General features: G+C 46.5%; 1 protein-coding gene across 5 annotated transcripts in view; it reads right to left on the reverse strand.

Moving 5' to 3' along the window:
* The window catches only part of UNC5B (unc-5 netrin receptor B), a 153788-nt gene that overhangs the window by 64612 nt on the left and 67610 nt on the right, over positions 1-21566 (reverse strand). The gene's annotated exons all lie outside the window — the stretch shown is intronic.

Here is a 21566-nt window from a genome sequence, read left to right on the forward strand (position 1 = left end):
AAACTAGCATGGCACTCAAATACTTCAAGCCATACTTCTCTCAGTGTCAGGTTTCACAGTTTCAGGATCCTCAATTACTGAGTTTGGTTTTATGGAACTATTATATTTGTAATTATTCCATTAGTTTCCATTCTTTTAGATCTGGTTGCCCTCAGCTGTCCTCTCCTTGAGCTGACTATAAGTGGCATGGGAAATCTTGCCCCTAACAGGTAGTGTTTTATAACCCACAAGCAGGCAGAGCAGTATATATTCTAGCACTGATTACTTTTCTTTCTGAGGAATCACAAGTCTCAGCTGGCAAATGAGGCAGATGTCCAGGAACTCTCACTTGCAGACACAGAGAAGGAGAAAGGGGAGGGAAAGAGGATGCGAGAGAATGGAATTGCAGGTCAGCGTTAAAGTAATCAGTATGGGGAAGTGAGCTAGTTAACATCTTGTATTGCATTGATCCAGTGGGACAAACAGAAAATTTCTGTGCTGTAAGTCCTTAGCTATACATACCTACAATATCAGCCTGGTAAAATTCTACTCATCCACTTACCAGAACCTTTTTTTTTTTTTTTCATTAACATCAATATCATGTTGTTTGGGAAAATAGGTGGATTTTGTCCCTAGGCTGGCAAATTCTCATGACAATTTTGTAAGTCTGATTTTATACATACACAGACACAGAGAGAGAAAATTCATAATGATGTGGCATGGTAAAAAGGTCTTACCAGCAGGAGTTTGGGATGGTCACATTACTCGTATGTGGCAAAGTTACAGGTGAGTTCTGCAGGTCTCCCAAGTATATGTAATTAAAACTTTCATACCATATTGCACCACTATGAACAATGTATGTCACATGTGCTGCATAAAACCTCTTACCAATGAGTTAGAGAGTTATTATACATTACTCGGACTATTTTTGTATCCCTCTGCCTATGAATCCAACTGCTTTGGTTACCAGGAGTCCAACTGTGCATCTGAGAGAGGAATTAAAATTAAAACTTATGCCTGTAAAATGTTTCCAAAAAGTAGACTAAAAAGAGCTTTTCCATGTATGCTATGACTTGGACAACTGATGCCTCTAGACTTCCCAGGACTTGAAGTGAATGCTGGATCCCATCTGGATATTGGGAGTCTCCCCTTCCCAACAGTATGAAGCACCTTTTTCTAGCTGTGCAGGACTGTAAGGTATTGGTCCATAAATGAATAATGGTGCAGGAATGAATCCTGATGTTCCTTGGCCTTGATGGTCATTCTAGGGAGAAAGTGGCACATTTGGTAGGGTGGGGCAAAGGACAGGGAGCTGGTCAGGTTTTGGGATGTCAGAGAAGTTCTTGGGGAAGATGGATTAATGGGCAGAAGGCAGGAGAGGTGCTCAACGAGTGCATGATAAAATCTATTAATTACATGGCTCTCCAATTTATCACCTGGATATCAGCTCCACATTGGTGCTGTATATATATTTATATGTAATAATCAGAGACATATATACAAGATGCTGATCTGACAATCTCCACATTATACCACGCTGCCTTAACTAAACAGGCAGGGAGTCGGCAGCGACATGAGTCGCTCTCCTTTTGGTTTCTCTGTCTGTGTATGTCTGTATAAGGCATGTAGTTATTTTGGATACCTGCAGTGTCAGCACCTGAGTCAGCTAAACTAATTCCTCCTTCAGTGCCCATTTCCAATGCTACTTCGATGCTCAATTGATTCCTTAAAGTCTCCATAAGGCAAGAATCTTCTATTTGTCCAGAGCAGAATTCTGTGGGGATCTCCCCACTTTATACAGTCTGCATCATAGCCCGAGCTCAGGGATTGCTTGTCTAGCTCATTACCCCTTTGTACAGCAAACTGCAGACTCTTCCTCAAGGCTGGCTTTGCAATTTGCAGGGCTCCAAGCAAGACCAGAGCTCTAAGATGCCAGGGGAAATAACAGCCTGGAAATTGTCTCCCTCTGTGGTCCCACTACCCTGAGGTTCAGGGAGAGTGTGTGGGGAGCTGCCTCACTCTGGTCTAGTGGCCAGAGTAGTCTGTGAGCTGTGCTGGGCAGGATCATGGTGCCATCCAATAGGGAAGCCTCAGTTGATTGCTAGGGTTGCTTATGGGTAAGGCCATACCTGCAAACTAAGAAATCCTACTTGGCAAAGTTAAGGATCTGTGACTGCGTCAAACTTCCAGGACATGGCTACATGGCTGTTTGTGAGCAATGTGCTTGCCCCTACCCACTGACGACAAGGAGCTGCAAAAGGCTGATGCAAGTTGGAAACAGTCGATGAAATAGAGAGACAGAGGATATAATGGGGCCTTGTCACCACCCTCTCGGGAGAGCTGCTGTTACCTTCTCGCCGTTGTTTGCAGTTTGCTGATGTAATCCCTCGTCCTCATTAACTCAGTGCTGAGTACATTAACCTCTCCTTCTAAGTGAGGAGTGGGAGCGCATGGAGGACTGACAGTGCAACAGGGTAAACAAATGTGTCTGTGTGACAAGGAAAAAAAGGAATGTGATTACAAGTGGGGGATGTGAGACTGCATCTGAAGGAAAGAGCTGTGAGGGAGAGAATCTGGGGAGGAGAAACAGATCCCCGGGGATGAGATGTTAGAGAAGGAAGGACAGTTGGGAAATATACCTTACATCTCAGCTACAGACTGAAATTGTGAGTAAGAAACCTGGAGGCATGGTGCATGTCTACCCATCTATGTATTTATACAAGGCTCCTATCCCCATGGCATCTGACATCTCATGCTGGTACATACTATCTAAGTGCCAATCAAATTCCCAATGCTCACGAGACCACCATAGTGACAGCTAGGTCACAGAGTGGCAGTTCAGTGGAGACTGGACCAGGAATGCATTCCCCAGGACAGTTCTCTCTCTCTCAAGGGCACGTAGATTTGTAATGGGGTTCAGTAGAGAAGGAGAGGAGGAAATAAGTACTGAGAGGAAGGAAATCAGAGACAGTATGATCTGGGTGTATTAGGGAGGTAATAAGATGATTTAGTTATTTCAATTGCAACAAAGAAATGGTGCACTATACATTAAAGGCCAGATTCTGATCTCAGTTACAGTGGTGCAAATGCAGAGTAATACTCCCGATTGCAGTACAGTTACTAGGCCTATAGGCCTATAATTGAAATCATAATCTGCTCCTAAAATTGAAAAGGTCAGTCATACAATGTATTGCTCTACATAGTTGCATTGTTGCCAAGTCTCAATGTATTTGGTGTCAAGTATCAGAGGGGTAGCCGTGTTAGTCTGTATCCACAAAAACAACGAGGAGTCCGGTGGCACCTTAAAGACTAACAGATTTATTACATACGCTTTTGTGGGTAAAAAACCACTTCTTCGGATGCAAGAAGGACTGAAGAAGTGGTTTTTTACATCTGAAGAAGTAGGTTTTTTACCCATGAAAGCTTATGCCCAAATAAATCTGTTAGTCTTTAATGTATTGGTGTTTTCCCTGATGCACCAACTTCCGCTGTCATCTTATCACATGGGAATCCTCACTGTCACTTAACATCCCTCCACACACACACAAAACCCCCCACCAAGTTTCTAGCCCTGGCTGAAAGCACCCTAAAAACTCAAAAACCAGCAGGGAAATAAAGAGAACCCCTACATTTATTATTTTTAAATTCTCATGGATTTCTGGGGACTGACTCATGATTTTTGGCTGCCTGGATGTGGCTATACTGCATTTCTTTCTGTAGAAAGGATCAGTCTGTATGGAGCCACAGTTTCTGCTGTTTTAATGTTAGCATGTATGAACGGGCACCAAGGGAGAACAGTGTGTCTCAAGTCACTGAGCTAGGAGCCAATGACCCACTGATCCGGCAAAGGGAGAGGGGGATTCAATTCTCTAGTTCAGCTCACAGCCAAACCTGAATTTTCTAAGGGATTTGCACAGAGCCCTGTGCAGGGTGTGGTGCAGAGCTACCCTGCCCAGGGGGAGCACCAGCAAAATCTTGGATAATCTGTGTCATCCACACCCGGTTCTGGGAGCAATGGCTGGGCAGTCTCTGCTCAGGGGCTGCTAGTGTGGTCAGATCTTGCTTAGTCATGCATAGTTGCAGGAAGCTTGTTGTGCAGCCCCCTTTCCTCCTGATCACAGCCTAGCCCAAAAACACAACGAAGAAGGAACCCACTACATCGGGGTGGGCAAACTTTTTGGCCTGAGGGCCACATCGAGGAATAGAAATTCTGTGGCAGACCATGAACGCTCACAAAATTGGGGTTGGGGTGCAGGAGGGGGTGAGGGCTCTGGTTGGGGGTGTGGACACTGGGGTGGGGCTAGGGATAAGGAGTTTGGGGTGTAGGAGGGTGCTCTGGGCTGGGACCGAGTTAGTTCGGAGGGGAACCAGGGCTGGGGCAGAGGTACAGGAAGGGGTGCAAGTTGCGGCTGAGGGTGCAGGCTCTTGGATGGGGCTGGAGGTGAGAGGTTTGGTGTGCAGGATGGCGCTCCATGCTGGGATCGAGGGGTTTGGAGAGCGGGAGAGGGATCGGGCTGGGGCAGGGGGTTGGGGCATGGGGAGAGGTTCAGGTGGTGCAGGCGCCGAGCGGCGCTTATCTCAAGTGGCTCCCAGAAGCAGTGGCATGTCCCTTCTCCGGCTCCTATGCGTGAAGCAGCCCCCGACCCTCGGAGCGGGGCCATGCTGAGGTTTCTGGGAGCTGTGTGGTGTGGCCCCCGACCTGGCTCCCCAGCGGGAGCTCGCGGGTCAGCTTAAAACCACTGGCGGGCCGGGATGTAGTTTGCCCACCCCTGCCCTATATCAACATACTACACTGTACCTTTGCTCTCAGACTGCCAGAGACCCAGGGAACATCAGTGGAGTGAGGTCTTATGCCTTGAAGCAGGGCATGACCCTCTTGTGTATCCCTCCAAGCCCCCAAAGGGACAGGTATTTCAAACACAACTAGGCAGACAGCTAGGCACCCCCGAGGCTGTGTGACACACCAATTGTACCAGGAAGCCAAACAGATTTAAACCCTTTATCTGTCTAGATTGATTTGCGGGGGTGAGGGGAGCAGGGGGTAAAATTCAGTGCTTAGGAAATAAAAGATTAGTAACACTAGGCAGAGACAGTCCGAATGCAGAAGGTTTAATGCACACAGTGCTGCCAACATACCTCAACCCTGTCCTGCAGCACTCCTTACCCTGGCAGCTCTCAGCCTGCACAGACCAAAGCATATCTGCGAGGACGAATTGTCTGTAAAGCCTTGAGAGCCGTAGACGAACAGTGCTATACAAATGCAAGACTGCTACAATTATTATTAGTTTAATTGTCACCTGCAGCTCCCCTCTACCCACAGCACTCTGCCAGCACATCTCCCTCTTTGCCAGCAACAGTCCTGGCTAGTCAAGTCTTAGGCCTCCAGCACGCTCCGTCATGATAGCACTCGGACTCCCACAGCGTTACCAATGCCCCTCCAGCCTGCCCCAAAATATAATGCAGTTTGCATTGCTACTCCTTTGATTGTGTGCCTACTAAATATGGTAAAAAGCAGCTAGTGTTGTAGAAGGTGATTCTAGCCATAAGCATGAATAGTTCTGCATAACACACTTGGCATTGTGGTCTCACCCGCTGTTACACTAAGTGCGCTTTCCAAAAATATCACTTTTCCCTCCTCCCTAAGGTTAGCTCATGCAAAACAATGGACAACATTTTCTATTCTACATAATCTTTTATTTAATAACTAATTTTAGAAAAACACTTAACCTTTTCCCAGAAGGATTTCTGTCTGAGTAACAAGCTCATTTTCCTCCACCAATTGCACTTTTCCTGGAGTTTCATAGTCCCTTTTGTGTCCCTTTCTGTCAAACTTGGAATCACTTGCTAGGGTGAAATCCCCCTGCGTCCGACCTAGTCTTCTATTTTCATTAAGCAAGGAGGCACACAGTCTCTCTCATGATTATGGGGGGCCTGGGCAGGGCGGGTGCACGGATGTTTCGCACCCTAGGCGAAACTTCCACCTTGTGCCCCCCACCCCCCTCCCCGGCCCTGAGCCCTGTGGCAGCTCCTCCCGGCTCAGGGAGCCATGCGGCAGCTCCCCACCCCAGCTCACCTCTGCTCTGCCTCCTCCCCGAGCACGCCGTCAGCGCTCCACTCCTCCCGCCTCCCAGGCTTGCGGCACCAATCAGCTGTTTGGCGATGCAAGCCTGGGAGGAAGAGAAGCTGAGCGGGGCGGCGTGCTCGGGGGAGGAGGCGGAGCAGAGGTGAGCTGGGGCGGGAAGCGGTTCCCCTGCATGCCGCGTCCCCCCTTACTTGCTGCAGGCGGCCCTCCCCACACCCCCCTGCCCCAGGGCCCCCCGCCTAAATGCTGATGATGACCGGGGTGGCCAAAAATCCAGCCGCCGTGGTTGCCGCCGAAGGACCCGAAATGTCGCCCCACAAATGCTAGTGCCCTAGGTGACTGCCTAGGTCGCCTAATGGGTTGCACCGGCCTTGGCCTGGGAGATCCTGTTTCCCAAGGTGTATCACCTTGCAACTTGTTTTGCGGAAACATTTTGGTGATCCTCCTTTCTCTTCCTTTGGCTAGAGCCCATTTAAACTCCTGCATTAAACAGGTGGCACCAGCCACCCAGTGGGTTCGTCAGCTGGTTCCTGAAGAACCTCACTTACATGGGCCTCCTTTTGAGGATGATGCCAGTCACATCTCTCTATTTCCTCACGGTGTCTTGACACGGCCACCGCTGCACTATGAGGAAGCTCCAACCTGAGGATCTCTCTTAAGAAACATCTCCCCTCCCAATTCCTTCAATGTCACAACCTTGCGGCTTCCTCACTCTGCCAGGTGGGGAGTTGTGTCACCAGCCCCTCAATGCCAAGAGACCTGGTTTCTATTCCCAGCTCTGTCACTGACTCACTTTCAGTGACTGCAAGACACTTCACTCCTCCAGTATCACAGTTATTATAATGCTTGTTCTCCTTGGCAAAGTGCTTTGAGATCATCAGGTGAAAGCATTAAACAAGTGCTAAGTATCAACTGTTGTTGTTGTACTACTTGATTCCAAGGGTGAAATCCTGGCCACATTGGAGTCAATGGCAAAACTTCCATTGGACTTCAATGGGGTCAGGGTTTCACACCAGATTCATGGGCAACAAGGGCCTCCAGCTAGCCTGAACCTGTGAACACTTCCCTAGTATTAGGCATGGGCTCCCTTTGACCGATTGGCCGAAAACCGAGTGTGCTCTCACACATTTTTCACATGTGAATTGTCTCCAGCTTCTGAGACCTGTTAGCAGATCCCTTCCTCTCCCCTCCCTCCTTCCCTCCCTGCAGTAGATGAATGCTGTAATTACAGAGCATTCCTTCCAGACTCCGGTAATGAGGGGGTGCTTTAAGCCAGCAGTAATTATACAGTTTTAAAATAAGCAGATTCTTCTCCAAGCAAAATTAAAAGTCTGCAGATGAACTCCCTTGCTGTGCACCTTTATTAAATGGGGATTGGACACCGAGAGAAAAGGAGAGGGATGTCTATACAAAGAAAGAGAAAAAAAGTTTGGCAACCAAATAGGGAGGGGCTGGCGCTCCGGAGTGCTGGCTGAATAGCCTCTTGTTTCATTGGGTTGAGTTCTTTCCCCCACTGGTCCCTTTCACTTTAAGAGTTCAGCGCTGAGCTAAGGTGGGGTCTAGCTAACCGTTTGCTGCAATCTCTGTCTCCCCCACTGTCACACTTTACCAGTCCACGTCCTTCCCCTGACCCAGCTTCAGCTGCCCGATGCCCTTTTGCAAAAATAGCCCCGACAGTGATTCACCCACTTCTTCTTGCCTCCCTGTCTCCTCCCTCTTCTCCATCTTCCACATTCAGTGTGACAGTTGGATTGGCAGGGCTCAGGATTTCTTCCTAAGAAACTGCCTCCAGCATATGTCACTTTCGTCCTATTAATGAGAAGAACCAATAACACTGTCCTGACCCCAACATCTTGCTCTTTTGCCTTGGGCCTGCACTTTCCCCTTTATGCTCTCCACCCCCTTCCTCCTGGACTCCTCACCACGTTGCTGGCTGAACCTTTGCCAGGCATCTCCGGGCACAGTAAGTACAATGCTCTACACTTTGGGAGGAATTATGCTTCCTCCTGTACTTTCTCCCAAGGTGCTGCACAGCTGGAGGTAGAGGATAGAAGTAAGGATAATAAAGGCATTTGATGGGGCAGGGGAAATTATTTTTCTACAGGAAATCGTCATAGAGTTTAAGACCAGAAAAGACCATAGGATCATCTTGTCTGACCTCCTATGTCTCTCAGGCAACCAATACCACCCAGCAAGTGCACAGTAAACCCACCAACGAACTTAGACCAAAGTATTACAACCCACAGGAGAGCGACTTCTTGTGTGTTAGTAAGTATTTCTATAGCACTGTAAATGTACATGATGTTCATGTCCTTGATGCTTCAAAAAAATTAATAAGACAGCCTCTGCCCTGAACAGCTTAAAATCTAACACTGTCAAGATAAAGCACAAAACAAAAACCACTGCACTGCTAGTGCTCTATCTGCAATGGTCAGGCACTAGGTTAAGTGGAGATTCCACGCAAAGTCCCCTGCTTCTTTGACTGGCTGAATCAGAGCTTTGTTACTGCTTCTGGAAGGAGAGTTACAGCGGCGACCATTCACCTTTGGATTCCTGGATGCAAATCCTGACTCAGGACACAAATAAAATTGTTTTGGTGGTCTTCCAGAACAGTTAACATACATCAGCTTCTTAATGAAGAAGGATGGTTTTGTGGCTAAAGCCACTGGAAAGGGACTCAGGAGATCTGGGTTGAATTAATGGCTCCGGTATGGACTTCCTGTGTGACTTTGGGCCTTGTTCCATCTGTGAAAGAGGGTTCACTCTTCCTCTTCCCCACCTTTCTCCTGTCATCTATAGAGCGTAAACACTTTGGGAAGGGACTGCCTCTTGCTATGTTTGTACAACACAATCAGAGCCTGCTTTCAGCTGCGACGTAGGCACCACTGTTATAAGAATATCATAAACCATTGCAAAATTTGGCATCAGTGCCATTTTGTGTGGAAGAAACCTGGACCAAGAACAGCCCAGCATGACTGGCAACGGTAAAGTGCACAAGCAAAGGTAGGAGTGGGTCCCAGGACTGGACAAACCGAAGATGCTGTGGGGTGGAGAGGCAGGGAGTTGTGTGCATGGGAAGCTGGCAAGGAGTATGCCGGCACTAGCCAATGTTGTTATTCTCTCACTTTTATGAGTCCTACGTTCACTCTAAAATATAAAACTAAAATAAAATAGGTGAACAGTGTCTGCTGAAACTGACCTTGCGTTGCTCTCCTAGGCAGGAAGAATGAGGACAAACAGCCTGAAAGTCTCTGTGTTAATGAATGGTGTATATTGATTAAGTATCATCCACCATGCCCTTTCCTCTCACCTTCCCCCTCCCACCTCCAATCATTAGCTATTAGCCTCTCTAGCAAGGGATCTAACTACTCATCCTGACACCAATGGAGATGCGCCACCCCCACCTACCTGGCAATTTCCATTCAGGCTCCAGTCTGGTCACGCCATCCTCTCTAAACAACACTCCATCTCTTTGGGGAGCACTACAGGAGTGGGGCAGTCCAGATTCATTTTATTTTTATATTTTAAAGGTTCGAGTTGGCACCATCCATCATGCTGGAGCTATGGTTCAATATACACCATTGACAGACTTACAACATGGTACACTTTGGCTCATTAACCTCTGGCGAGGTCCATAAACTTTCAGCTGCAGCAGGAATGACAAGTTGGCTACCATGAGAAGCGAGCTCACCATTCACCATGTGCACTATATATGCCATGCACTGATCACATGGGTCAGGTATAGCAAGGAGCCTTGGCCGAACAGTTCAGAGGAATCTGCTCCAGAACGAAGTTTAGCGCACATGCACACCACACCCGCGCGCACACACACACACACACAGAGGACCAAACCCTGTGAGCTGCTGAGCTCCTGCAATTCTCCTGGAAATCAACTGGAGTTGCAGGTGCCCAGCTCCTCTCAAGGCATAGCCTAATGGGGATGCTTTCAGCTGCTCAGGGATTCCGCTGGCACACATTACAACAGATATGGGACTTACTAATAGACTTGTCCTAGAAATTCCCTTACTCTCATTGCAAAAAAATGGCATCCAAGTGCCTCAGCATATTCTGGGGCCCCATTCTAACATGACACTCTGGGTTCTGAGGGGTCATGAGCTTTAGCTCCCCAACAGCATCCATGGCCAGTTCCTTAGGAGGGATCATGACAAGATTTTGAACAGCATCTCAGGACTCAGATATTTTGAGGGTTCTGATGTATCTAACACTCTAACTCCTCCTAAGACTGAACAGAACCACCTGGAATTTACTTCTGCTTCGAAGTCCCTGTGATTGGCTTTATGGCCTCTCAGCACGGCCCAAGTGAGAAGTCACGTTACCTAAAAAAAAATTGCCTTTTGGGGTAACCCTTTACCAACACTGGGTCTGCAGCTTCTTGTTCTGGGGCTTCCAAACCACAATGAAGGACAATTCCAAGAGTATGACTAAAATGATTAATCCATGTGCTCTCCAAAGGGGACATAGGGGGAGGGGGAGAAAGAGTCTCAGTGACAACCTTCCAGTTCCATCTTCTGCATATAATCCAAAAGCTCCCAATACACAAGTCAAAACCTCAACCATGAAAAAGGGAACAACTCTAAACAGCCACAAATACAAGTTGTCTCCCAAAAGGATAGAAATCAGGAAAACCAACCCTCAATGAGGACAAAAATGAGATATTGCCAGAGCCTTGCCCTATTCAGAGTTAGGAGAAGACTGCCTGTTTATTATGTATTAGGTCTTAGTATTTATAGAGCTATTAGTACTATTCTTTGGTTTATCTTTATGATTATGATAATCAAAGGGGAAACCGACAGAGAAGTGTAAACAAATGATATTTGTCATGGTACGAACCTACTCATTTTTCATTACACAGATTTATAACACATCACAAGCAGATTGGTGCAAATTGTTCCTTATTTCTGGTTTTAACAGGGCACATCCATGAGCCTTGTGAATCTCCATAAATACCAAGGGAAGGGAGACTAAAAATAATATGTAGCAAATCCATATTATACTCTGCTACTGTGTTAGATTCTTTTGTACTATTTTACACATTTCCTTTAAGGGAGGCAGTTATGTTTGAAAACTATCTCAACATTTCATCAAGCGCTGGTTCTTATTATGGACAAAGAAACTTCTCTTTGTGCTATTTTAATTCCATTATCATTTTACTCGTGTATATTTTGTTCTGTTTATTGAGCCCCAACATTATTTTAATGGATATAATAATTATATGGGCTTTACGCCATATACAAAAATCCAGCAGTGACTAATGCAGTAATATTCTGTTTTCTTCATGTGCATCACTAGTATTGTGAAATGAATGACAGTTTTAAAACAAAAAAGAGAAGAAAAAAGGGAAGTGACTGCTCCAGTTAATGTCAGAAAGTCCAAAGCATTATCATTAATTATCATCTAACATACAGAAAATTAAGCACAATATGAAATCTCATTGAAATAAAATGATTCAGACAAAAGGAATGGGTTTCTTTTTAAAAGAGCAACACCTTTTAAAAATACTACGGGGGAACTAAAGGAACCATTTTGCACACACAAAGTGGTCTCATGTTAATGGAAATTACACATATATTTAAAAAATTAAATTCCCAAACATTCTTTCCTGGGTGCTGGCTGGTGAGTCTTGCCCACATGCTCAGGGTTTAACTGATCGCCACATTGGGGGTCGGGAAGGAATTTTCCTCCAGGGCAGATTGGCAGAGGCCCTGGAGGTTTTTCGCCTTCCTCTGCAGCATGGGGCACGGGTCACTTGCTGGAAGATTCTCTGCAGCTTGAGGTCTTCAAACCACAATTTGAGGACTTCAATAACTCAGACATACGTTAGGGGTTTGTTACAGGAGTGGGTGGGTGAGATTCTGTGGCCTGCATTGTGCAGGAGGTCAGACTAGATGATCATAATGGTCCCTTCTGACCTTAAAGTCTATGAGTCTATGAGTTGAGTTTATAATTTAAAGCAATTATTTTGCAATGCATTGTCTTAACATGGAAATCAGGCAGCAATCATGTTTTGTTTAAGGCATGTAAGGTGACTTAAAAAGCTGTAATCAATGCTTTTAAACCACCTGAGATCAAAATGGTCCACGTGTAAAGGAGATGGACACCATATTGTAGATCTCGCTACTAGCTGAGGCAGATCTCAACTGAAAAACTAGGGAGACCAAAGTTAGCAACACTTCTCCAGGAACCTCAATGCAGCTTCCTGCCTTGCTCATAGCTTCAAGACTTGTCAGGGTTCTGCATCCTGCTGAAAGTGGCTCAGCATCCAAATAGTGAGGGATCAGATTGCAAAAGATGGGCTGTACCCTGTCCAATATCAAATAAAGCCGATGTCACACAGAAATGAGGGGCAACCTGGAACTCATAATTCAAAGCTCTCCAAGCTCTAGAATCCCATTGGGTTCCCTCTGGTTCAACTGCTACCTCTATAAATGATTTACCATTAGCCCGCTCCCTTTTAAATGCCCTTTCCACCCCACTTGTGCAGCCAACTAGTGCTGTGCTAGAGAAGTTTTACATTTCCTTTCTCTTCATTTGTAGCATACAAACATATAGATTGTACTGTTAACACACACTGATATACAGTGGCTGACCAAGCCTGAAGATCTACCTTGTCACTACCCTACAAAGTGATCTAAGCAAGCAAACTCTTCCCCCACTCCCTATGCAGAGCCCTATTGACTACAAGTGTGATTTGGTGCAGATGTAAGGCTCTGCCTAAACAGATCCCTTTTTCAGTAATGGAGCTCAATCTCTACCTCTTGTCCTCACTCTGCTCATTTGCATGACATTTAGCATGTACCAATAGCCAGAGAGGACACTGCTGCTGGACAGTACAATACACAGACACTGAGTAATTGCTCTCTTTACCACACAAGCCTTGCAGTTCTATCATCCCCTCTGATGCAGGACTACTTGCTCTACCTCAGCTTCCAATCACAGGAATCAGCCCCCTTCAAATCACTTTTTTTTACAAAACTCTTGCAAAGCTTGTCTGTTAGCTCCCCAGGGACAGTGTTATGCTAAGGAGAAAGATCATTCATATTTAGAAAGTGAGGCTCAGAGACAATCTGCATTTGAGTTTTCAGAAATCAATACCTCTCTGAAACAATTTTGAGAGAGACAAGAGGCAGAAAAACTGTGTGCTCCATACCATATACAGCATGGATAACTTTAAATGTGTGCATTTTCTCTAGCCCAAGGGCGGGAACAGTAGTTTTATAACCTTCACTAAAGAAAGGCAATCATTGCTCTTTGCCATCTGATCAACATCTTACTTACCTCCTTCTTGGGTGACCAGACAGCAAGTGTGAAAAACTGGGACAGGGGATAGGCGGTAATAGGAGCCTATATAAGAAAAAGACCCCAAAATTGGGACTGTCCCTATAAAATCGGGACATCTGGTCACCCTACCCCCTGCTGAACAAATAAGGTGCGAGTACTAACTTTGGGGTGAGTGATTTTGTTTGGCTGCTTGTGTGTTTCTTTCTCTTTCAGTTTATTTCAGTTATTTTCAGTTACTGGGTCAGTTGATCATCTTTGATCAGCCTTGTGATCAGCCTACCCCGTGTGATTAATGAGGGGGTAAGGCTGACCTCAGAGGGAAGGCCTTAAAAGCTAAAGGCTAAGCGACCAAGAGTTTGTAAGAGGGAGTTGTAATATAATCACTATGGTTAGGAAGGGCTGCGTTGCCTGTGTGCCAACCCTGCTCCTGTCCCCTCCACTTGTGCCTGTATCCAGACAGACAATCTAACCATGTATGCCTCTACCCAGATCCTAGTGCGGATTTGCAGAGACTGTGGCCTGCCTTTCCCGCTGGGGGACCATCCAGTGTGAAAGGTGCGTGCTGGTGGAATCTCTCAAGAACCAGGTGGGAGAGCTACAGGAGGAGGTGGCTAGGCTGAGGAGCATCCGTGCCCACAAGTATTCATATGGAGTCATCCAAGGCTAAAGAAGCTATCCAGCTACAGGGGATTGCTATCACATCACTGGGGGAGGAGGATATGGCTCTGTCACAGGGAGGACACTGGCAGCTGGTCACTTCTGGCAGCAGGCAGTACTCCATCCCTAACTCCCAACCCACCACCATGGAGATGGAAAACCAATATGCTGCCCTGGCAACGAGCGATGAGGAATCACCCCGAAAGTTGGAGGAGGAGAAGCCATGTACCCCCAAGGCTGGGAGGATCACAGCCATGACTCCAAGGAGGACACGTGGTTGGTGACTCTCTTCTGAGGGGGACAGAGGCACCCATCTGTCGCCCTGACATGGCATCCTGGGAGGTACGCACCTGCCAGGGGCCTGTATCCAAGACGTTACGGAGGGATTGTTGAGGATCATCCGGCCCTCTGACTATTATCCCATGCTACTCATCCATGTGGGCACTAATGATACTGCAAGGTATGACCCTCAGCAGATCAGAAGTGACGACAGGGCTCTGGGAGTATGGGTGAAGGAGTTGGGGATGCAGATGGTGTTCTCTTCCATCCTTCTGGTCAAGGGTAGGGGCCCAGGCAAAGACAGATGCACCCTGGAGTGAATGCCTAGCTGTAAAGATGGTGTTGCCGGGACGACTTTGGCTTCCTTGACCACGGGATGCTGTTCCAGGAGGAAGGAATGCTAAGCAGAGATGGGCCCCACCTATCGAGGAAGGGGAAGAGCATATTTGGATACAGACTGTCTAACCTAGTGAGGAGGGCTTTAAACTAGATTCGAAGGGGGCAAGAGACAAAATCCCACAGGTAAACCAAGAACATAGAGACCTGGGAGAAGGTTCAGAATTTGCAGGGAGCATGGGCTGTTATAGCAGGGATAAAGGAGTGATAAGACAGAACTGGGGGTTGGAAATCAAATCAGTATCTTAGATGTCTGAACACTAATGCAAGAAGTATGGGGAATAAAGCAGGAAGAACTCTAAATACTAGTAAATAAACACAACTACGACACAGTTGGCATCACAGAGATCTGGTGGGATAATATGCATGACTGGAATATTGATATAGAAGGGTACAGCTTGCTCAGGAAGGACCGACAGGGAAAAAAGGGAGGAGGTGATGCCTTATATATTAAAAATGTACACACTTGGACTGAGATTGAGATGGAAATAGGAGACAGACATCTCTGGGTAAAGATAAAAGGGATAAAAAACAAGGGTGATGTCATGGTAGGGGTTCTACTACAGACCACCTAACCAGGAAGAAGAGGTAGATGAGGCTTTTTTTAAACAGCTAACAAAATCATTCAAAGCACTGGACTTGATGGTGATGAGGAACTTCAATTACCTAGACATCTGTAAGGGGAAAAAAAAAACAGCAGGGCACAGATTACCCAATAAGTCAGCGGTGGGCAAACTTTTTGGCCTGAGAGCCACATCTGGGTATAAAAATTATATGGTGGGCCACGAATGCTCACGAAATTGGGGGTTTGGGTGTGTGGGGGGGTGAAGGCTCCAGCTGGCCATGTGGGCTCTGGGGTGGGGCCAGAAATGAGGAGTTCAGGGTATGAGAGGAGGCCCCAGGCTGGGGAGGTGGGTGGGGCAGAGTGGGTGCGGGTGGGTGGGCTCTGGGGTATGGGTGAGGGATTTGGGGTGCAGGAGGGTGCTCTGGGCTGGGACTGAGGGGCTGAGTGCAGGGGGGTGGCTCAGGGGTGCAGGCTCTGGGCGGTGCTTACCTCAAGCAGCTCCCGGAAGCAGCGACATGTCCCTCCTCTGGCTCCTATGCGGAGGAACAGCCAGGCAGCTCTGCATGCTGCCCCATCCGCAGGTGCTGCCCCTGCAGCTCCCATTGGCCATAGTTTCCAGCCAATGGGAGCTGCGGAGGGTGGCGCTTGGGGCGGGGGCAGTATACCGAGAGTACCCTGCCTGCCCCTACGTGTAGGAGCTGGACGGGGACACACCGCTGCTTCTGGGAGCCGTGCGGCAAGCCCCCAACCCTGCTCCCCGGCTGGAGAGCCGGAGCGAGGCAAGACCCAACCCTGCTCACCAGCGGGAGCTTGAGGGCCAGATTAAAAGGCCTGACGGGCCAGACACAGCCCACGGGCCATAGTTTTCCCACCCCTGCAATACGTTCTTGGAATGTATTGGAGACAATTTTTTATTTCAGAAGGTGGAGAAAGCTACTAGGGGGAGAGGCTGTTCTAGATTTGATTTTGACAAATAGGGAGGAACTGGTTGAGAATTTGAAAGTGGAAGGAAGCTTGGGTGAAAGTGATCATGAAATGATAGAGTTCATGATTCTAAGGAATGGTAGGAGGGAGAACAGCACAATAAAGACAATGGATTCCAGGAAGGCAGAGTTTAGCAAACTCAAGGAGTTGGTAGGTAAGATCCCATGGGAAGCAAGTCTAAAGGGGAAAACAATGGAAGACAGTTGGCAGTTTTTCAAAGAGACATTATTAGGGGCACAAGAGCAAACTACCCCACTGTGTAGGAAAGATAGGAAGTATGGCCAGGGCCGCCCAGAGGGGGGGGCAGAGGGGCAATTTGCCCCAGGCCCCAGGCCCCACAGGGGCCCCCACCAGAGTTTTTCGGGGCCCCTGGAGTGGGATCCTTCACTCGCTCCGGGGGGCCCGGAAAACTCTTGCGGGGCCGGGCGCAGGAGCTTCTTCTGCTCTCGGTCTTCGCCGGCGGCGGGTCCTTCCGCTCCGGGGCGGAAGGACCCCCCGCTGGCGAATTACCGCCGAAGACGGAGCGGGACCCGCCGCCGAGTTCAGCTCGGTCTTCGGCGGTAATTCGGTGGCGGGGGGCCCTTCCGTTCCGGGACCCGCCGCCGAAGTGCCCCGAAGAGCCGCGGCGGGGGCCCCCCTCCGCCAAATTACCGCCGAAGACCAGGCTGCGCTTCGGCGGCGGGTCCCGCTTCGGCGGTAATTCGGTGGCGGGGGGGGCCGCCGCGGCGGGTCCCGGAACGGAAGGGCCCCCCGCTGCCGAAGACCCAGGGCCCCCGGAATCCTCTGGGCGGCCCTGAGTATGGCAAGAGACTACCACGGGTTGGCCAGGAGATCTTCAGTGATCTAAAAATCAAAAAAAGAGTCCTACAAAAAGTGGAAGGTCAAATTACATAGTATGAATATAAACAAATAACACAAATATGTATGGACAAAATTAGAAAGGCCAAGGCACAAAACAAGATCAAATTAGCTAGAGACATAAAGGGTATATTGCCATTCCTAATATATAGACCAAAACCTACAAGATCTTCACCAAACATTCTGAAAACTACGATACCTGCACAAGGAAATAAGAAAACAAATCAACAGAGCCAGAAGTGTACCCAGAAGCCTCCTGCTGCAAGACAAGCCCAAGGAAAAAAAACCAACAGAACTCCACTGGCCATCACCTACAGTCCTCAGCTAAAACCACTCCAACGCATCATCACTGATCTACAACCCATCCTGGACAACGATCTCTCGCTTTCACAGGCGCCAGTCCTCGCCCACAGACAACCTGCCAACCTTAAGCATATTCACACCAGCAACTATACACCGCACCATAGTAACTAACTCAGGAACCAATCCATGCAACAAACCTCGATGCCAACTCTGCCCACATAGCTACACCAGTGACACCATCACAGGACCTAACCAGATCAGCCACAACATCACTGGTTCATTCACCTGCACGTCCACCAATGTAATATACACCATCATGTGCCAGCAATGCCCCTCTGCTATGTACATTGGCCAAACTGGACAGCCCCTATGTAAAAGGATAAATGGACACAAGTCAGATATTAGGAATGGCAATATACAAAAACCTGTAGGAGAACACTTCCATCTTCCTGGACACACAATAGCAGATTTAAAGGTAGCCATCCTGCAGCAAAACAACTTCAGGACAAGACTTCAAAGAGACACTGCTGAACTTGAGTTCATTTGCAAATTTGACACCATCAGCTCAGGATTAAACAAAGACTGTGAATGGCTAGGCAACTACAAAAGCAGTTTCTCCTCCCTTGGTGTTCACACCTCAACTGCTAGAAGAGGACCTCCTCCTCCCTTATTGAACTAACCTCATTATCTCTAGACTGATTCTTGCCTGCATATTTATACCTGCCTCTGGAAATTTCCACCACATGCGTCTGACGAAGTGAATATTCACCCACAAAAGCTTATGCTCCAAAACGTCTGTTAGTCTATAAGGTGTCACAGGACTCTGTCACTTTTTACAGATCCAGACTAACATGACTACCCCTCTGATATTTAGAAGTAGTGTAAGCAAGACATGAGATCCACTCTACTCTGCTCTCAACTGGTGTATTGTGTCCAGTTCTGGGCCCCACATTTCAGGAAGGATGTGGACAAACTGGAGAGAGTCCAGAGAAGAGCAAAAAAAATGATTAAAGGACTATAAAACATGACTTATGAGGGAAGATTGAAAAAACTGGGTTTGTTTAGTCTGGAAAAGAGAAGACTGAGGGGGGACATGATAACAGTTTTTATCTACATAAAAGGTTGTTACAAGGAGGAGGGAGAAAAATTGTTTTTCTTAACCTCCAAGGATAGCACAAGAAGCAATGGGCTTAAATAGCAGCAAGGGAGGTTTAGGTTGGACATTAGGAAAAACTTCTTAACTGTTAGGGTGGTTAGTCACTGGAATAAATTATGTAGGGAGGTTGTGGAATCTCCATCATTGGAGATTTTTAAGAGCAGGTTAGACAAACACCTGTCAGGGATTATCTATATAATCCTTAGTCCTGCCATGAGGCAGGGGACTGGACTAGATGACCTCTCAAGGTCCCTTCCAGTCCTATGATTCTAGAACGTTTTATAAGAGACCTGGTCCATAAAATCCCTGCATGGCTTCTGATGCCTGCTCCCAGCTCCGATAGTTTCTTATCCATGGAGAGTATTCCAGAAATGTAACAGCAACCATTTTAATTTGGTATGCTGGTGATAAAATTCTCCATCCCAATACACTCAGAACTTCTCGGTCTCCTTTTTCTACCTCTTGTGATTTTTGCTGTCATCAGAACTCCTTGATAGAAATATCTTCTTGTAGCTCAGTGCAGCCTGTCCATTATAGCATAAATATACATCTAAATAGCACCAGCGGGGAATAAAAGCTATCAATAAATCACAGCAATTCTACATTTCTACTAGGAACTATATTGATAACATGAACAACTGTACTGATAGCAAAAGCCTTATCCCTGGTGCTGCTCTGCAGCCCATCTCTCTGGTGTGGTATAAACAGAACATGTGGCAATAGGCAGCGTGATACACTTCACTCCACTCTGCCATTGCTTGAGATTTATACAGCCACTCCTAAAACGTGGAAATAAAACATACATACACTAGCCAGGGTCATTCCCTTGCCCGCTACGGAAAACATTACAGCTAGAGATTGGCAAACAACTAGCTTTAATATTGTCCTATAAACCAAACTAGATCTGGTGCCCAAAATTAATCTACTAGCAGATAAGACATCAGCAGAGATAAGTGTACAAGGCCCTTAATCTCTCAAAGAGAAACATCAGAGCTAGAGCAGGTTGAAAAAATGCCCATTACTTTTTTTGCAGGAAACTTGAAACTTCTTTTTTTTAAAACTGCAATTTTTATTTTTTGTTAAGAAACTAAAAATTAAAGCTGAAAATATTTAGATTTCCATTGTCAGCTTTCTGTTGTCTGTTTTCTCCCCCATCATCTTCTCCTCTTTTTCCAATGGCAAAATGGAAAGGCAAAAAAAAAAAAAAAAAGAGTAAAAATGGGGTGGTGGAGCGGAGGAAAGGGGAGAAGAAAGAGAAAAAGGTTAAAAAAAAAGCTCTAATACCCCCAAAATATTTCAGAATGTTGGTTTTTGAAAACCAAAAGACTTTTCAGTTTCTTTTTCCTCCTACTTCAGTTTTTCATTAAAAAAACATTTAAAAAGAAACAAATATATAGACATATCTACAAATATTTTTGAACAGCTAATTGCAGCGAGTGGCAACTCTGATGTTGCAGTGCATTGAAGGGTAAATCCCATGTATTTGAGAAACAAATTTATTCCAACCTAAGGACCCAATCCTAGAAATATTTACAAATGCCAGTAGTCCCACTGATCTCAATGCCCTAAATAAAGTAGTTGGGGCACATATCTTGGCACTAGCGTATCCTTTCAGGTTTCTTAGAAACACCATAAAAATTGTGGAAAAAAACCCCACCCTAAGTAAAGATGCTTCTTAACCATCCCAGGGACACCAGGAACTTCTGAACAAAACTAAAATTTCACAGTGACTATAAGGAAACAAATCAAAAATTGCTAACAATTTCCTGTGCATGCATCCAAGATGGCTGCCACTGCTATTGATGAAGTGGAGATAGCAGCCATAGAGAATGAAGGTTCTCGACTATATGGAACACTATTGACTTTGGGGTTGAAAACCCAGCTGCACAACGACATCCTCGGCTTTTGGATATTTTGTATATGCAAGTATTAAAGGTAATAATTGGAGATATACCAATCTCCTAGAACTGGAAGGGACCTCCAATAGTCATTGAGTCCAGCCCCCTGCTTTCACTAGCAGGACCAAGTACTGATTTTGCCCTAGATCCCTAAGTGTCCCCCTCAAGGATTGAACTCATAACCCTGGGTTTAGCAGGCCAATACTCAAACCACTGAGCTATCCCTCCCCCTATTATTATTACTTATATTGCAATAGCCCCTACGAGCCCCAGTCATAGACCAGGGATCCATTGTGCTAGGTGCTGTACAAACACACAGCAAAAAGATGGTTCCTGCCCCCAAAGAGTTTACATGGTATGAATACAGTCACCATGCAACTCTGGGCATTTTGTCCCACTGTCAGTCACTTATTCCACCTGTGCGGGGAACAATTTTCCAAATATAAACCTCACCTCCAGTCAATATTATATCCACCTTGATTGTGTACAGAAAAGCAATTTTAGGGCATTTTCAGAAGTATTTATTAGTTTAATTCTTTCCTTCCCCTTTAAGTCCTGCACGTTTGGTACACGCGAACCTCACCTGGCTTTACAGGATATATAAGATATACACAGAGTAGTTTAAGACTTTTGTTCTCAAGGAGTCTTAAGCGATTTGGGTGTCTAATACCCTTTGAAAATCCCAGCCTAAAAACAATTGAACACCTTTGTAAAATAGCTCTTCTGTCACATCTGTGGGCTATATGGCATGTGAGGTGCTATGAGAACTGCTTTGGGAGGAACAGCATAGTGCACTTGTGGCATTTTCAGCTACAAGTAACAGGACCATCTCAAATTCAGACTTTCTGCCACCCCACCATTCCATACGTGCTCGTGTGTTTGTTATAAATGACTCATCATCTCTGTTGCTCTATAACTCTATCTGGCGATATAAAACGCAAGAGTGATGTGCCCTTTAGTTACACTTCGCATTGCACTCTCTGCTTATGGGCTCTGTGACTTCTCCCCCTCTGAGTGTAGATACTTCATTACAACAGCCCCTCTAACTGCACCTGCTGCTGAAAGCTCATTCCTTAAGGTTACTGATGTTGTTATTTGTTGGCTAGACAG

Source organism: Mauremys mutica, chromosome 7 (assembly GCF_020497125.1).
Source record: "Mauremys mutica isolate MM-2020 ecotype Southern chromosome 7, ASM2049712v1, whole genome shotgun sequence".
Classification (NCBI taxonomy): Eukaryota; Metazoa; Chordata; order Testudines; family Geoemydidae; genus Mauremys; species Mauremys mutica.